Raw genomic sequence first — 15,970 nt, 5'->3', positions numbered from 1 at the left:
ACTCCAGTCTGGGGCTCTCTTTGGGGTGCCCCTCTGGTTCTGAGTTCTTCCATTTTTCTGGAGGCCCCCTGGCTCCCCGGAGAGTAAGTGCTTCCTTTTCATTCCTCATCCAGGGTCGTGGCTGAGGGGCCCTCCTCCTCCGGCTGTGGCTCAGCAGGCTGGCTGAGTCGCCACTGCTGTCACCTGGCCTCTGATTCAACATCCAGGCTCAGAGTGAAACAGGAGGGGAGGGGGCAGGGCACAGCCTTTAACAAAACAACATAGCCATAGGCTAGGATGAAAGCTGGTTAGAACCAACTAGGTCCAAGATGGCAGAATATTTGACTTCCAGTGGACCTTGAACCTCAGTATACACTCATTGTAACACATCAGCGAGCTAAATGACACACCCACAGGCGCCATGACAGTTCCAAGGCTGACCATAAAGACCAAAAAGTGGGTGGTGGCCCAATTCCTGGAAATCTCCACCCCTTCCCCAAAATAGCTGGAATACTCCTCCCACTCATTAGCCTATGAAATTACTCAGCCCATGAAAACTAACCACGCCATATTTTGAGGCCACTCTTGCCTTCTGAGATGGCCCACACTCTGTCTGTGGAGTGTGTTTCTCCCAAGGCCGCTCTCGCCTTCTGTCTGTGGAGTGCATTTCTCTCTAAATAAATCCACTTCTTACCTATCACTTTGTCTCTCACTGAATTCTTTCTGTGATGAGACATCAAGAACGTGAGCTTCATTAAGTCCTGAGACCAGGTGTGTGATCTCAGTGAAAATACTGTGGGTTCATAATTCAAAAAGAGTCATGTACTACAATGTTCATTGCAGCACTACTTACAATAGCCAGGACATGGAAGCAACCTAAGTGTCCATCGACAGATGAATGGATAAAGAAGATGTGGCACATATATACAATGGAATATTACTCAGCCATGAAAAGAAACGAAACTGAGATATTTGTAGTGAGGTGGATGGACCTAGAGTCTGTCATACAGAGTGAAGTAAGTCAGAAAGAGAAAAACAAATACCATATGCTAACACATATATATGGAATCTAAAAAAAAAAAAAAGGTTCTGATGAACCTAGGGGCAGGGACGCAGAGGCAGAGAATAGACTTGAGGACACAGAGGGGGTAAGGGTAAGCTGGGGCGAAGTGAGAGAGTAGCACTGACATATATACACTACCAGATGTAAAATACATAGCTAGTGGGAAGCAGCTGCATCACACAGGGAAATCAGCTGGGTGCTTTGTGACCACCTAGAGGGGTGGGACAGGGAGGGTGGGAGGGAGACGTGAGAGGGAGGGGATATGGGGATATAGGTATACATATAGTTGATTCACTTGGTTATACAGCAGAAACTAACACACCATTGTAAAGCAATTAGACACCAATAAAGATGTTAAAAAAAAAAAAAGACCATGGGTTCGGGACTTCGCTGGTGGCGCAGTGGTTAAGAATCCGTCTGCTAATATAGGGGACACGGGTTCGAGCCCTGGTCCGGGAAGATCCCACATGCCGTGGAGCAATGAAACCCATGCGCCACAACTACTGAGCCTGCGCTCTAGAGACCATGAGCCACAAATACTGAGCCTGTGTGCCACAACTACTGAAGCCCACGCGCCTAGAGCCTCCTGCAACAAGAGAAGCCCCCGCTCGCCGCAACTAGAGAAAGCCAGTGCAGCAGTGAAGACCCAATGCAGCCATAAATAAATGAATGAATGAAAGAATGAATGAAGAAATAAATTTATTAAAAGAAAAAAAAAAAGATCATGGGTTCAAGTCCCAATCTGGGTTTCACGGTTTTAAGAGCAGTGACATCTCCAGGGGGAACATTTGAGCTTCTTCGAGGTCTTGAGGTAGTTGGGGAGAAGAAGGAATAGAGGGGCTGGAAATCACGTTTTACTGAGGAGAGGGTCCAGAGCTTTTTTCTGTTGGCAATCACATCACAATAACCAATATTTACTGAGAACTTCCATGTGACATGCCCTGCTGCAAAGACTTGGCCTGTATTTACTCACGCAGCCTTCACAGCAGTCCTGTGGGGAGTCATCTTCATTTTACAGACGAGGAAACTGAGGCCTTGGAAACACACATCTACCCCAAGGATCTGCTCCACAGACTGAGGACTCCCCAGACCTACTCATGGGCCCAAAGACTACATTTGAGTGAATACACAGCAGGAGAGATGGAGAACACGCTTGAGCCAGAGAGTATACATGGACACATCCAGATTAAGGAAGCTCACAGTCCCCTCCTGGACACACAGCTTCACGGAGGACACATACAACATACTCCCTGACACTCTCCAACACACCTCTGGTTGGGGGCTGTGCAGGTTAATGCTTCCTTCTCTCTGGAATATTGGGGCTGGACTCTGACTTTGTTTCCTAGGAGTCTAAGTTATAAAATGAAAATGTGGATTTTAGATATGCAAATGTCCAACAAAGGCAGCTTGGGACTTGTCTGAGAGCTGGAAGTTCCAAGCACTGGGATGAGGAGGGAGATGCCTGGATTAGACCTGAAGGGCCCAGGAGCCATCAGAGAAGCAGGCTCTCCTAGGCGGCCTTTCAGAATGTAGCGGTGGATGCTGGGTGACCTGCCCAGCGCGACTATGCGGGGAAGACAGAAATGCCTTCAGACGCTTGGCTTCCTCAGTGTCTGGAAGAGCTGAGTCTCAGAGGCTTAAAGGGCAGTATTTAGAAGGTGACCCAGCTTAATAGTAAGGCCAGATGGATGGATAAACAGGGTCAAGAGGTAACCTGTCACTCTTTAGTGTCTCCCAAACTGGAGCTGTCACCAGGGGGGAATGAACCAGAGAATATAGGGTCAGGGCCTATTTTCTGGTGGGGGTGGGAGAACATGGGGTCTTCGCCATGGGCCGGTGGGTCACCAAGAAAAGAGTGCCACTCTTGGATTGCGTTTCGTCCTTGTCTCACAGTCCCACTCTTTCACACTGCTTCCTCTAAACGGCAGGGCTTCTCAGCCCAGGGTCCATGGGTAACGCTGCCTCTCACTGCTGTGGCCTCTCCCGTTGCGGAGCACAGCCTCCGGACGCGCAGGCCCAGCGGCCATGGCTCACGGGCCCAGCCGCTCCGCGGCATGTGGGATCTTCCCGGACCGGGGCACGAACCCATGTCCCCTGCATCGGCAGGCGGACTCTCAACCACTGTGCCACCAGGGAAGCCCAGATAAGGCTATATCTGGAAACCAACTGTCTGCGTCGGTGTGTGCAGACGTGTATGCATTTAGCTGAGTCCAGAGCTTTTATCGGAACCATCACAGATGGGTCTATGATCCCCCATCTCCCCAGGTTAAGAACCACCGCCCTAATGTCTTTTATCCTAGATGTCTTTACAAACATCTTGTCAATATATATGATCTTAAAAGTGGTTGGAAAGAGCACTTTTGGAGACTCTGCTTGGGAGGGGGTGGAGTAATTGCTCCCCTTGTTCTCTCCACCTTCTACTTAGTGGGAGACCTCTCGAGAGCCCCACAGAAAAGGGGGTGGGGGCGGGCCCTCCCCTCCCTCCAGCCATTTGGCTGGGAGCACGTCGTCCGGCTGGAGGAAATGTAGGGGTAAAGCAGATGTCTTGCGCAGCTCCGGAGGGCACCCTGGTAGAGGAGAGCTGTCTCAGGAGAAAAGGCCTAAAAATGAGGCCATGGGTGGAAACCGGGCCTCTCTTTCCCTTGGGTGTTGTAGGGGTGGGATGTACTCAGGAAACCTGGGAGAAACAAGAGGAGGTGATCACCACAGCCTGACTCTTGTGGGATCTCGTACAGCAGAGAGAGGCCACAGTCAGGCAGCTGAGACGGGAGGTTCTGCTTTCCCCGAGAGACCCTCATCTGGGTGTGAGATTCTCAGGAGTAGAGGGACAGACACAGTGACCTCCTTGGGCCAGGCCAATCCCTGGGAGGGGCTGATTTTAGGACTCCTCCTTTGGGAGTCACCTTTTGGGGAACCGTATAAGAACTGGTCAGACACCCACTGAGGAACATTTCAATATTTTTAAACGGGCTAAATAAATGTGTCCTCCTTTCATCTGGGATATTGTCATGCGAGGAAAGTTTGCGCCTAACGCTGGGAAGAGTCTGGGAGGTCAAAGTGTGCCCCTGAGGAAAGTCACTTTTATTTTTAGAAGGTGCTGATGACTTCAGCTTTTCCTCTCAGGACTCTCCCAAATGCCAAGTCTTCCTTGTCTTGCTCTGTCTCTTCCCCTATTAGTTTAGATTTCAACCCTCGGCCTTTAGACGAAGCAGCCCAGCTCAAGAACAGGCCCTCCCTGAAAGCTGTAGGATGGAACAGGATCTTTTTTTCCCTTTCGAATTTTTTCCCTTTCTGTCAAAGAGAGACAAATGGACAAATGTCAGCAGCCTGAAGGATGAGAGTGGAATCGGTGCCAGTTGGGCAGAATCCAGGATGATCCCCTTTTTAATTAAGTGTGGATTTGAATTATGAGGGGCCGTAGCTCCTGATGGGCAGGGCACTGCCAAGGGGAGGCAATTTCTCTCCTTAAAGATTAAATGCCGTTCATTCCACTTAGTCTCTCCCCAGTTCTCTGAGAGCGTCTATATTTGCTCTTGTCATCACGAGTAACGCCCCAGATGGCTAAGGCAGAGGCAGGGAACCCAGAGCTGGCAGAAGCCCGGGAGCTTGACTTCTCCTGGACTCTTTTTGGAGGAAATAGTGGTAGTGGTGGGGATTCCTGGTTTTATTTCTGAGTGGTCTTTTTTTCAAATCAGAAACTCTTCTGACTCCCCCTGAGGCATCTTAAGGGCTTCCCTGCAACTGGGGAAGCGCTGTTGTAGATTTACTTCTCCTGTTGATTCTCAGCTATCCCTGCTGGCGACCCCAGTCCAGATTTATCTGGTAATTTACAGCCACAGTTGTTAATTTACGATCTGGGGCCATGGAACCCAGAGCCCAGGAAACGATGCTCGCCCTGGGTGAAGGCGTTGCTTTCTTTTCGCTCCGTGGGGACCAAGCACCTGGGTGGAGAGAGAATGGCAGAAAGGAAGGATGTTAGGGGGAGGCATGTGGAGAGGACACAGAACCTCACCAGATGGGGCCCAGGCACTCTGGATCCCAATCTGAGTTTCCAAAATATGGTATTTTCACGTGTGCTTACGTGCTGTACATTTTACTGTATTCCTAAGCCTTTTCAGATATGTTATCTAATTACCTTTTCCCAGCATTCTTCAAAGCAGGTATTTTTGGCTCCATTTTGTAGTTGAGTACTCTAAAGTTCAGAGAGCAACTGGCCTTCTGTCACCGAAGGGTGGGGAGTGGGGGGGGATGGGAGAGTGGACCAAACTCCCACCTCCTGATGCCCTCTTCAAGCTCCACCCAGCTCCAGGGGCAGCCGCTTCTGAGAGACCCGTAGAGACAAAAACATATTGTTCTTACCAGCCTGATCCCCAGTCCTCTGATACCCTGACCCACCTGACCCTTCCCTCCCTGACATTTCCTTTTTATGCTCTTTTTTTCCCCCTACAAGACCCACTTTCCTGTTAATACCTGTTAGGGTCTTGTTAATTGTGTATCTTCTTAGCGGGTAGTTCGGCATTTTCTTAAATTGCATATCAGACACGAAAGTCTCCCACAAAGGGAAAACTAATGCAGGGGGAAGCATTTTGCTCCCTAGAAATTGAGAATGTAAAGTATATTTAATTAAAATGATAAATCTGATTTTCAGTTTTGTTTTCACTACCGCTAAAACGAATCTATTTTATGCATGTTTGCAGGAGGCTGCAGGCCATCAAATCAGAGAATATTAGAGCTGTGAGGCACCTGGAGATCTTTCTGGGCCAAACCTTTCATTTTATAGACAAAGAAACTGAATCTTGATTGGGGAAGGGACCCCTGAAGTTCCAGTGATGTGTGAGGGGTTGGTTCTTCATGGCCCCACCTTCTTTCTTAATTTACTGGTGTATCTCAAGGGCAGGAATCTTCTGGCTGTGCTCCTCTCTTTTTAAATGTCTCCCCGCATCCACTGTGCAAACTCCTGCTGGGAGGGGCTTGGCCTCTGGAGCCCCTGCCCCCACCTCGCCAGTTGGTACCGACCACCTCTCTACCCAGTTCTGTCCCTCTGGCTTTCCTGGCTTCCCAGGCTGGATTCTTATTCTCAGGATCGTTTGGTGTGATTTTAAATTGTGTTTGATTCTCTGTAATATTCTCTCTGCCTCCTCAAGGTAGTAACCAGACCTTTGTTTTTCTTGTCCCGGTTGCCCCCAGGGTTGTGTCAGCAGAGTTGAAAACAGAAGCTGTTGAATTCACATTTTCTGTTGTTTTTGTTTAAAACAAGGTTGTAAATGTTGCAAACCATCATTTATTTGAATAGGTAAGACATGCATTTGGTACAAAATTCAAAAGTCGTATAATGCTCTCTGGTGAAATTTTACAGCCTTTCCCCTGGCAACCCATTTTACCTTACTAGAGGCAGCCGAGATGACATGTTCAATTTCTCGTGCCTTCTTGGTGAGACAAACAATACACATATACACAACAATTGCAGACCTCACACACATACCTGAATCTCCTCTCCTTTGTTTATACAAATGGCGTAGACTTGTGAACACGGGGGCATGAAAGTACCAAGAGTCAAAGAAACTTCATCCTGACACAGCCTGGCCCCACCAGAGAACAAAGAGTTCAATAAACTGAACTAGAACTTCTAGAGGTTGTTATATGTACTGTTAAGATGGTTTTGCCCATCTCTGCCACCTCCCATACAATTAAAAACAACATAAACCATAGAATAAATTAGAGGAAATCCAGACAAGATTGGATTTTCGTCATGATTACCAATACCAAAATATTGCAAAGGAAAAAAGAAAAGATCGGTGCCTCTGTTTTGCCCTAAGCACAATCTGTGTCTGATTACTTGGCAAGGGTTTTGAGACAAATATCCTGGTTGTGCCTCTGACTGGCTCTGTGATCTGGGTGAGTCAATTAATCTCTGGGAGCCTCAGTTTCCTTATATGTACAATGGGGACAATAAGATCTACCTTGGCTCAGGTCTAGGGATAATGGGTAGAAAATGCCGAGTTAACAAGAACAAGCCCCTTTTCAATCTCTCTCTGTAAGTGTTTGTGCAAGGTCTCTCTGGCTGCCCCCTTCCCCCAGTGCACCCTCACGTCATGGCCTGCTCCATCTAGGCCTCTCTGGCTCCCAGTGCATGGGCTGATATTCCCCTATTTCCCCTCCATCTCCTCCACGCTGCTGTCCTGGGAAGCCTCCACAGCTGCTTGGCCGGGATCTGGGTGTGCCAGTTTACAGGCAGTGACCTTTCTCATCTACTGGTTATTGGTGACCAGTTTCATTTGGATTCTAGGGGAAGAGGCTTTGAGGTCCCCAGGGTCTAGTCTGCAGTGGCTGTTGGGATGCTATGCTTCCAAGGACAAGGGGTTCCGCCTCCTTTGGCAGAGAAATGGGGATCCAGTTAAGAGGCAGGAGATCAGAGGAAGGGGGATTGTGGGTCCTTTGTGTGTGTGTGTGTGTGTGTGTGTGTGTGTACATACACAAGTTATAATAGTCACTGCTTCACTTCTTATTTCCAAGAAGTCAGAAGGCTGCAGTAATTTCTCCAGAATGAGTCCTCCCACCTCCACCCTGCCCTGTGACCCCCAATTGTCTGTAGGATGCAATCCCAACTCCTAAACCTGGTCTCCACAATGTTCACACTCCCCAGTCCCACGCTTAATACCCAAGTTCATCAACCCGGGGACACATATTGTCTTTTTTTTTTTTTGTGGTACGCGGGCCTCTCACCGCTGTGGCCTCTCCCATTGCGGAGCACAGGCTCCGGATGCGCAGGCTCAGCGGCCATGGCTTATGGGCCCAGCCACTCCATGGCATGCGGGATCTTCCCGGACTGGGGCACGAACCCGCGTCCCCTGCATTGGCAGGCGGACTCTCAACCACTGCACCACCAGGGAAGCCCCTCTTTTTTTTTTAACAGGTTTTTTTTTTTGGAATTTTATTTTATTTATTTTTGTACACAGCAGGTTCTTATTAGTTATCCATTTTATACATATTAGTATATATATGTCAATCCCAATCTCCCAGTTCATCCCACCACCACCCCTGCTTTCCCCCCTTGGTGTCCATACCTTTGTGCTCTACATCTGTGTCTCTATTTCTGCCCTGCAAACCGGTTCATCTGTACCATTTTCTAGGTTCCACATATATGCGTTAACATAGGATGTCTGTTTTTCCCTTTCTGACTTACTTCACTCTGTATGACAGTCTCTAGATCCATCCTCGTCTCTGCGAATTGCGACACGTATTTTCCTTTGGGCTTCTGTGCCTTTGCAAATGCTACTTCTTCAACCTGAAACCCTTCTTTTCCTCCCCTACGGATGAAACCTCACAAGGCCCAGATGAAATGCTTCCACTCCACTTTCCCAGGCAGAGGGCCCTCCGTCAAATCCTGCAGGACACTCAGAGCACACCTCTCTTGGAGGGAGACCTGGTCTCCTGTATTGTTGGCATGAGCATACTCAGCTCTCTCCCCTTGTGGTAGAAGCGTGGAGTCCTAGCCACTGGACCACCAGGGAATTCTGCCCCTGCGCGCCCGCTCCCCCCGCCCTTGCTACTTTCTAGCTCTGTGACTTTGGAAAAGTTACTTAGCTTCTCTGAGCCCCACATGTGTGTGATATGGCATAAGTGAGTAACACATGTAAAACTGTTGGCTTGGCACATGGTGAGGGCTAAAAGAAAGATTTGCTGTTGTTTTTTGGCTGTCACTTACTATGTATTCCCATCTCCCAGCACAGTGCCTGGCATGTAGCAGTTGCTCAATAAATGAATAAAATGGATTCATTAATTAATCAGTTACGTTCTCCTACCTCCCCCCACCTCAGCTCCAGAGATGCTGCTGTTTCTCCAAGTTTGGGACCCCAGATGTAGCATTAGTCTGGTGCTTCCTCCGGAAGGCAGGGCTCCCAGCATTCCACATAAACTGACACCTGTCCCCACCCCCACTCCACCCCAGAGAGCGGGCAGCAGAGGGCATCCTGAAGCAGCAGTCACCAAAGGAAAGTGTGAACACTTGTCCAGGATGTCCTGCCTCCAGATGCGGAGAAATCGGAGCTTCGCCACCAGCATTCCTCACCTTTTCACTTTCCCTTCTTTGGCTCTAGCTACAATCTCTATTATCTGGAACCAGGAATCCTCAATTGGGACTCTCTGCCTCCTTGCCCTGCTCCTCAGAATGGGGGTGTCTGGACTAAGCCTCGTATCTCCTTTTCTCAGTCTCTTGAGGTCACTGACACAATGAAGTAGCACTAGACAGAGAATCAGAGGGTTTCAACTGCCATTCCTGGCTGTGTGACCTTGGGCAAGTCACTTAACCTCTCTGAATCCCCGGGTTGTGGTATGAAAATGTAGAGATGGGTGAGACTCAGTCATGTAAAGCTGCACGGAGATTATTCTGGTGGTTCCCCTTCCCTGCCACGGCTGCCTGCCCTCGGAGACTGACAAGGCAGGGTCAGAGCCTAGGGTCTCTAGAGTTTGAGATCCTGAGGGGACCAGGGAAGAGGGGTGGACCAGAGCCACCACCATTACCCTTGCTACGGAAAACTGGGTGACTTGGAGGGCATGGGCAGATACCCTCCTACCAGGGGGCCCCATGGGACAAGGCACCACGACTGTGGCTTGGGACTGCCATGTTTCTCCCTTCACATGCAGTTGCTGCAGTTGGGTTTGGGCAAAAAGCACACCGCCTCCCCCACTGTTTGAGCAGAGAAAGTAAGCTTCACAGCTCCTGGGGGGCGGGGTGCCAAGTCACCCAGGCCCCCTCCTTCCGCCCCAGGGAAGACACACTCATATCAGTGTGGTTCTGGAATCTCCATCCTCAGCAGAGAGCATCAGAGACCACATGAGGGCCTGACATGCCAAACTGGGTGAGAGGGGCCCGGCTCAGAAGGACCTCAAGGAAAAGCCACTGCTGAGCTGAGCGGGAGCTCAGAGCCTCTTCAGACCGTAACTGGGGTTGGGGAAGCCCCCCTCTGGGAAAGGCTTCCCCACCCTCGTGTTGACATATACCTCCCCCATATTGCCTTTGGTGCCTCGAACTTGAGTTATGAAACATGTTCTCATTATAACATTTCACTGCCGCTCCCACCCACCTCCCTGACTAGATGGGAAGCTTCTGGAAGGTGGAGGCCTGTTCTACACCTCCCTGGACAAACCCCTTCCATCATTACCCGCTTACCTTCTTCCTTCCTTCACAGATATTTGTTGAGCACTGATGTAGGTGCCAGGGACACAGCTTGGATGCCTGAGGCTCATTCTTTTGGGGTGTCAGCTGTTAAATCTCCCAGTTGGGTCTCCCAGGCTCTCCAAGGTAAAATTTCCCCTACTCTATCCCAGAAGGGGACAGTGGGTCCAGCCTGGTAAGGAGGAGCCACAAACTGCATGCTTGCAAAGGAAGCCAATTCCCTCTTTGTTCCTCCCCACAGTACCGGGGTGATGGTCCCACGGAAAATTCACAGGCAGGATCTGGAATCTCAGCGGGGGAGCAAGCCCAGGCTCCCTTGAGGGGAATCCCTGCCGGCCAGACCAAGCCTGAGCCCTGGGAAACAAGTTCAAGGCCACTGGTGTGTGCAGGCCTGGGCAAGGTCAGGGCCAAGTGGAGCCTCTCTTTCTCTCACACTGGCTTAGAATTTCTCACTCAGCTCTGTGGAGGGCCGGCTTTGGACATCAGGCCTGGGACCGCAGAGCCAAGATTCCAAAGAGAAAATTCCAAGGCAAATATCTCAGGAGTTTTTAGTTTTTCCACTTTCACCACCACCCGTAGAATCTTCTAATTTAGCCTCATGCTTACCAGCCTCCTGCTGCTGGTCCTCATATCCCCGAAGCCTGGAATACCCTCTTCCCGGCCCCATGCCTGAATCCTACCCCCTTCAATGCCGGCTCCAATGCCACCTCCTCCGAGAAGTCTCCCCTGATCCTCCCAGTGAGCATGTGTCTCTCTGTCCTTGGAACACCCAAGTTCAAGCTGTGGTTAGGACTTTGGCTTCTGAAATCAGAGAAGACTGGATTCATAGGCTGCTGGCTCTGCCCCTTCCCAGCTGGGTGACCTCAGGCAAGTTCCCCCTCCTCACTGAGCTTGTGTGTTCCCATCTATAATAAGGGGATAATGACAGTACCTCTCTTCCGCACAGTGTTTTTGAGAGCATTACGTGATTTTATACAGGCTTAGAATAGTGCCTGGTACCAAGTAAGTTCTCAATAACTGTTAGCTATTTGTATTTTACTTATAACATTCTCCCCGTAGCAGAGAATCTTCTCTACCAGAGGGTGAGCTCAACCCACAGAAGGACCCCATGAATATGTGTTGAATGAATGAATGAACAAATGGGGAGGGGCGGGGCCAGCACTGCAGGTGTGAGCTTTCAAAAGAGTTGCTGTCAGTTCTGTTCAAGATGGTCTCCTGCGGTTGACACCGACAGTGACCCTTCCCCCCTTGGTCCCGAGGAAATGCCACCCAGGCACAAGGTCTTCAGCTCATCTCTGTGATTCTCGGTTGTTCTTAAAGGCAAGTTTCCCAAGTGTCTCAGGCTGCCTGGCCTCCTCCATGTGGATGCAGAAGGAAGGTGGGAGCACAAAGCACGCTGGCTGAACCCCTTCTTCATAGGTGGTGCAGGGCGGGTCAGGGCCGACCCCAGTGGCGCTGTGGCTGAGCCCTGCCATGGGAGGAGAAGCTGCCACTTCTCACCCCGTGGGCTCAAGTCCAGAGTCCACAGTGATGGGCAGGGCTCCCCCCTGAGGATTCTCAAATCTGCTTCTCCAACTTGTCCTGAATAAGTCAGCTTTCAGGAAGGTGAGAGCATGATGTATTGGGAACTCCTCTTCTCCTTGTGCGGGTGTCCCCTTCCCACACCCTGGAGAGGTCTGGAAGGCAGCAGGGAACTGGAGCCAGACGGCCATGCCACATGGAAGCAAACCCCAAAGCCCCTGCCTCTTTGTCACCTCTCAGTTCCACTTCCTGGCTCTCCTGACTCGGGGAGGATACACCTCCAAAGGTCCTTCTTAGCCCCCTGGACGGGGTTCCAGCCAGGAAGATGGGTCGTGGGCTGCCTCTGCCCCTGACTTTCCCAGAGATACTTGGTCCCCTCCCTTGGCTGCCCAACCTTGCACGTGGACTCCTACTATCGGTGAATTAGGTCTTCCGTCTACACTTTAGAGCAAGGCTTGGTGGACTTCTTCTGTAAAGGACCAGACAGTAAATACTGTAGGCTTGGTCAGTCATACCGTCTCACTTGCAACTACTCAGTTCTTCCACTGCAGCACAAAAGCAACCAAAGACAACACCTAAACAAATGAGCATGACTATGTCCCAATAAGGTTATTCCTCGAACTTACACTAAAATTTAAATTTCTTATATTTTCCATATGTCATAAAATATTATTTTTCTTTTGATTTTTTCCCAATCATTGAAAAAGGTAAGAACCCTTTGGAGCTTACAGGCCTTACAAAAACAGGCAGTGGGTCCAACGTGGCCCATGGGCCATAGTTTTCAAAGCTTTGCTTTAGAGGTACTGGTCTTTCCATGTCTCTCAGGAGAGCATCCTCTGGCTGTAAACTCAGCTCCAGGGGCTGTGCAAAGCAGGTAGGTGTCTTTCATTCAGCATCAGCAGACTGTTCCAGGGCCTGGGCTGAGAATCAAAGGGGCACAGAAAAGGAGTGAGGCACCCAGCCTGCCCTCAAGGAACTTCTCATCCAGTAGCAGGGGGGGTGTCCAGGACAAGTCCAAGGAAGATTCTGATACACGGTCAAGGACAATTGGCATCATGAAAGAGACCTTACCTTGTCTGTGAATAAATAAGTTCTTTGCAGAATGTAAATTGGTGCAGCCACTATGGAGAACAGTATGGGGGTTCCTTAAAAACTAAAAATAGAACTACCATATAATCCATCAATCCCACTCCTGGGCATATATTCAGAGAAAACTATAATTTGAAAAGATACATGTACCCCAGTGTTCATTGCAGCACTATTTACAATAGCCAAGGCATGAAAGCAACCTTAATGTCCATCGACAGATGAATGGATAAAGAAGATGTGGTGTGTGTATATATATATATATATACATATATATATATATATATATACACACATATATATATGGGTATATATATAATGGAATATTACTCAGCCATAAAAAAGAATGAAATAATGCCATTTGCAGCAACATGGATGGACCTAGAGATTATCATACTAAGTGAAGTAAGTCAGACAAAGACATATCATATATCATTTATATGTGGAATCTAAAAAAATTATACAGATGAACTTATTTACAAAACAGAAACAGGCTCACAGACTTAGAAAACAAATTTATGATTACCAAAGGGGAAAGGTGCGGGGGAGGGATAAATTGGGAGGTTGGGATTAACATATACACACTGTTTTATTTTATTTTAATTTTTTTTACATCTTTATTGGAGTATAATTGCTTTACAATGTTGTGTTAGTTTCTGCTTTATAACAAAGTGAATCTGCTATACATATACATATATCCCCATATCCCCTCCCTCTTGCGTCTCCCTCCCACCCTCCCTATCCCACCCTTCTAGGGGGTCACAAAGCACCGAGCTGATCTCCCTGTGCTATGAAGCTGCTTCCCACTAGCTATCTATTTTACATTTGGTAGTGTATATATGTCAATACTACTCTTTCACTTCGTCCCAGCTTCCCCTTCCCCCCCGTGTCCTCAAGTCTGTTCTCTACGTCTGAGTCTTTATCCCTGCCCTGTCACTAGATTCATCAGTACCATTTTTTTTAGATTCCATATATATGCGTTAGCATATGGTATTTGTTTTTCTTTTTTTGACTTACTTCACTCTGCATGACAGACTCTAGGTCCATCCACCTTACTACAAATAACTCAATTTCGTTCCTTTTTATGCCTGGGTAATATTCCATTGTGTATATGTGCCACATCTTCTTCATCCATTCATCTGTCGATGGACATTTAGGTTGCTTCCATGTCCTGGCTATTGTAAATAGTGCTGTAATGAACATTGTACACACTATTTTATATAAAATAATCAGTAAGGGGCTTCCCTGGTGGCGCAGTGGTTGGGGGTCCGCCTGCCGATGCAGGGGACGTGGGTTCGTGCCCCGGTCCGGGAGGATCCCGCGTGCCGCGGAGCGGCTGGGCCCGTGGGCCGTGGCTGCTGGGCCTGCGCGTCCGGAGCCTGTGCTCCGCAGCGGGAGAGGCCGCAGCGGTGAGAGGCCCGCGTACAGCAAAAAAAAAAAAAAAAAAAAAAAAAAAAAAAAAAAAAAAATCAGTAAGGACCTATTGTATAGCACAGGGAACTCTACTCAATAGTTTGTATACGCGAAAAGAATCTGAAAAAGAACAGATATATGTATGTGTATAACTGAATCACTTTGCTGTACACCTGAAACTAACACAACATTGTAAGTCAACTCTACTCCAGTAATAAAAAAAAGAGTTCTCTGCAACTTGAGTTGAGAAAGTTGAAGGAGAGTAATGGGCTCCCTGGGAGAACAAATGTGGCAGGAAAGATTTCATGGAGGAAATGGCATTAGAGACAGACTTGAAGAAATCAGAACTCCAGGACTGACCTTCACCCCTAGTCTCCCTCTGGTGAAAGGGAGCCTTCTGACTTTTGCATGAAAACACTGAGGACACATAGGTGCTCTCCATGCCCCGCCCCGTAATGCCATTACTAGATGGTGGGCTCCTCAAGGCAGGGGCAGGGGCCTGACTCATTTCTGAGCCTCTGGAACCCCAAGAACATGTTTTTTTTTTGGCACAAAGTTTATTTTGGTAAATGCTTGCTAAGATTGAACTGAAGTTGGGGTTAGGGGAGAGGATGAAAAAGATTTCTGATGGAAATTGGACCCAATAAATTGGATTGTTTTCTCTATTTTATCCAGCTCCCCAGACCCCAGAAAGACATTTCCCAAGGAATGTGCCAGCTGACTTGGGCACAACCTTAGAGTTTCTTAGAAGGGGCTTGTGGAGGGGGAGGGGTGTTAAAGCAGTTCTGACCGATCAGACCTTGGACAGAAGGAGGGAGAGACCCTCAGGAGTAGCTCATCTGTGATCCTGTCCCAAGGCCTATACCCCCCACTTCTTGCCACATAAGATGCAATGCCATCCAACCCAGACAGATGGCAGAGGCATTACTGCAGGGCAGATGAAAGCACAGGCCAGGGAGCCTTACACATTTTCTCTGCTACCAATAAGTTATAGGACTTGAGCAAGTGAATCTCTCTTTCCCTTGGTTTCCTCATCAGTAAATCAGAGGCAATAAGAGTACCTACTCCAGGGAGCTGGTGTGATGATAGAATGCGTCAATATAGGGGAGCACAGTGTCAAACTGTCCTTAAGGATTCAATAAATGCTCGTTCTTGCTACCAGATGTCACCTCGGCACCCTGCCCTGGTCCAGCCAGTATCTCAAGGGTCCTGATTGTCAGGACTGTCCCTGAGTCTGATCTAAATCCCTCCTGCTGTAGATGGACAGCTTCCTTGACAGCCTTCCGGGACAGGGACGCACTCTGTGCTCAGTGCTCCCTCACCTCACGCTGCCCCTCTAATCTCAGCTCCTTCCCTTTCTCCCCTCCCTTAGGATTATCATAAACTCCCCAGAGCTAGCTAGCCAGCAGGCTTGGCTGGGCCCCGTCTGCAGCCAGGTTCCCAGCCCCACACACTAACTTCTGAGAAAGCTGCTTCTCATCAAATCCTACCACCAAAAAGACTCCCCTCTTAGGTATTCCTGCCAACTAACTCCGTTTTATAATCTCCGTGCGGGGGAGGGAGAACAGTATAGGCACTTTGTGTGCAGGAAGGAAGCAATTAAATTATTAGCACTTTGAGAAATTAAACGACATAACTTATGGCAGAATAAGTTTAGCAAAAAAAAAAAAAAACCCTTGTAATGTGAGAAAACAATTAAAAAGAATTATATAAGGTTAGGCTCCCTCCTTTAT

General features: G+C 48.6%; 1 long non-coding RNA gene across 1 annotated transcript in view; it reads right to left on the bottom strand.

The window, feature by feature from the left end:
- Positions 1-15,970, bottom strand: part of LOC125962024 (uncharacterized) — a 216,687-nt gene that overhangs the window by 95,531 nt on the left and 105,186 nt on the right. The window contains exon 2 of the long non-coding RNA XR_007473317.1: positions 14,251-14,304. This is a non-coding gene — a long non-coding RNA (uncharacterized LOC125962024). The remainder of the gene's footprint in view (positions 1-14,250; positions 14,305-15,970) is intronic.

The sequence above is a fragment of the Orcinus orca genome, chromosome 19, assembly GCF_937001465.1.
Source record: "Orcinus orca chromosome 19, mOrcOrc1.1, whole genome shotgun sequence".
Classification (NCBI taxonomy): Eukaryota; Metazoa; Chordata; class Mammalia; order Artiodactyla; family Delphinidae; genus Orcinus; species Orcinus orca.
The sequence above is the reverse complement of the archived record's forward strand: the minus strand, read 5'-3'. Positions and strand labels throughout refer to the sequence as shown.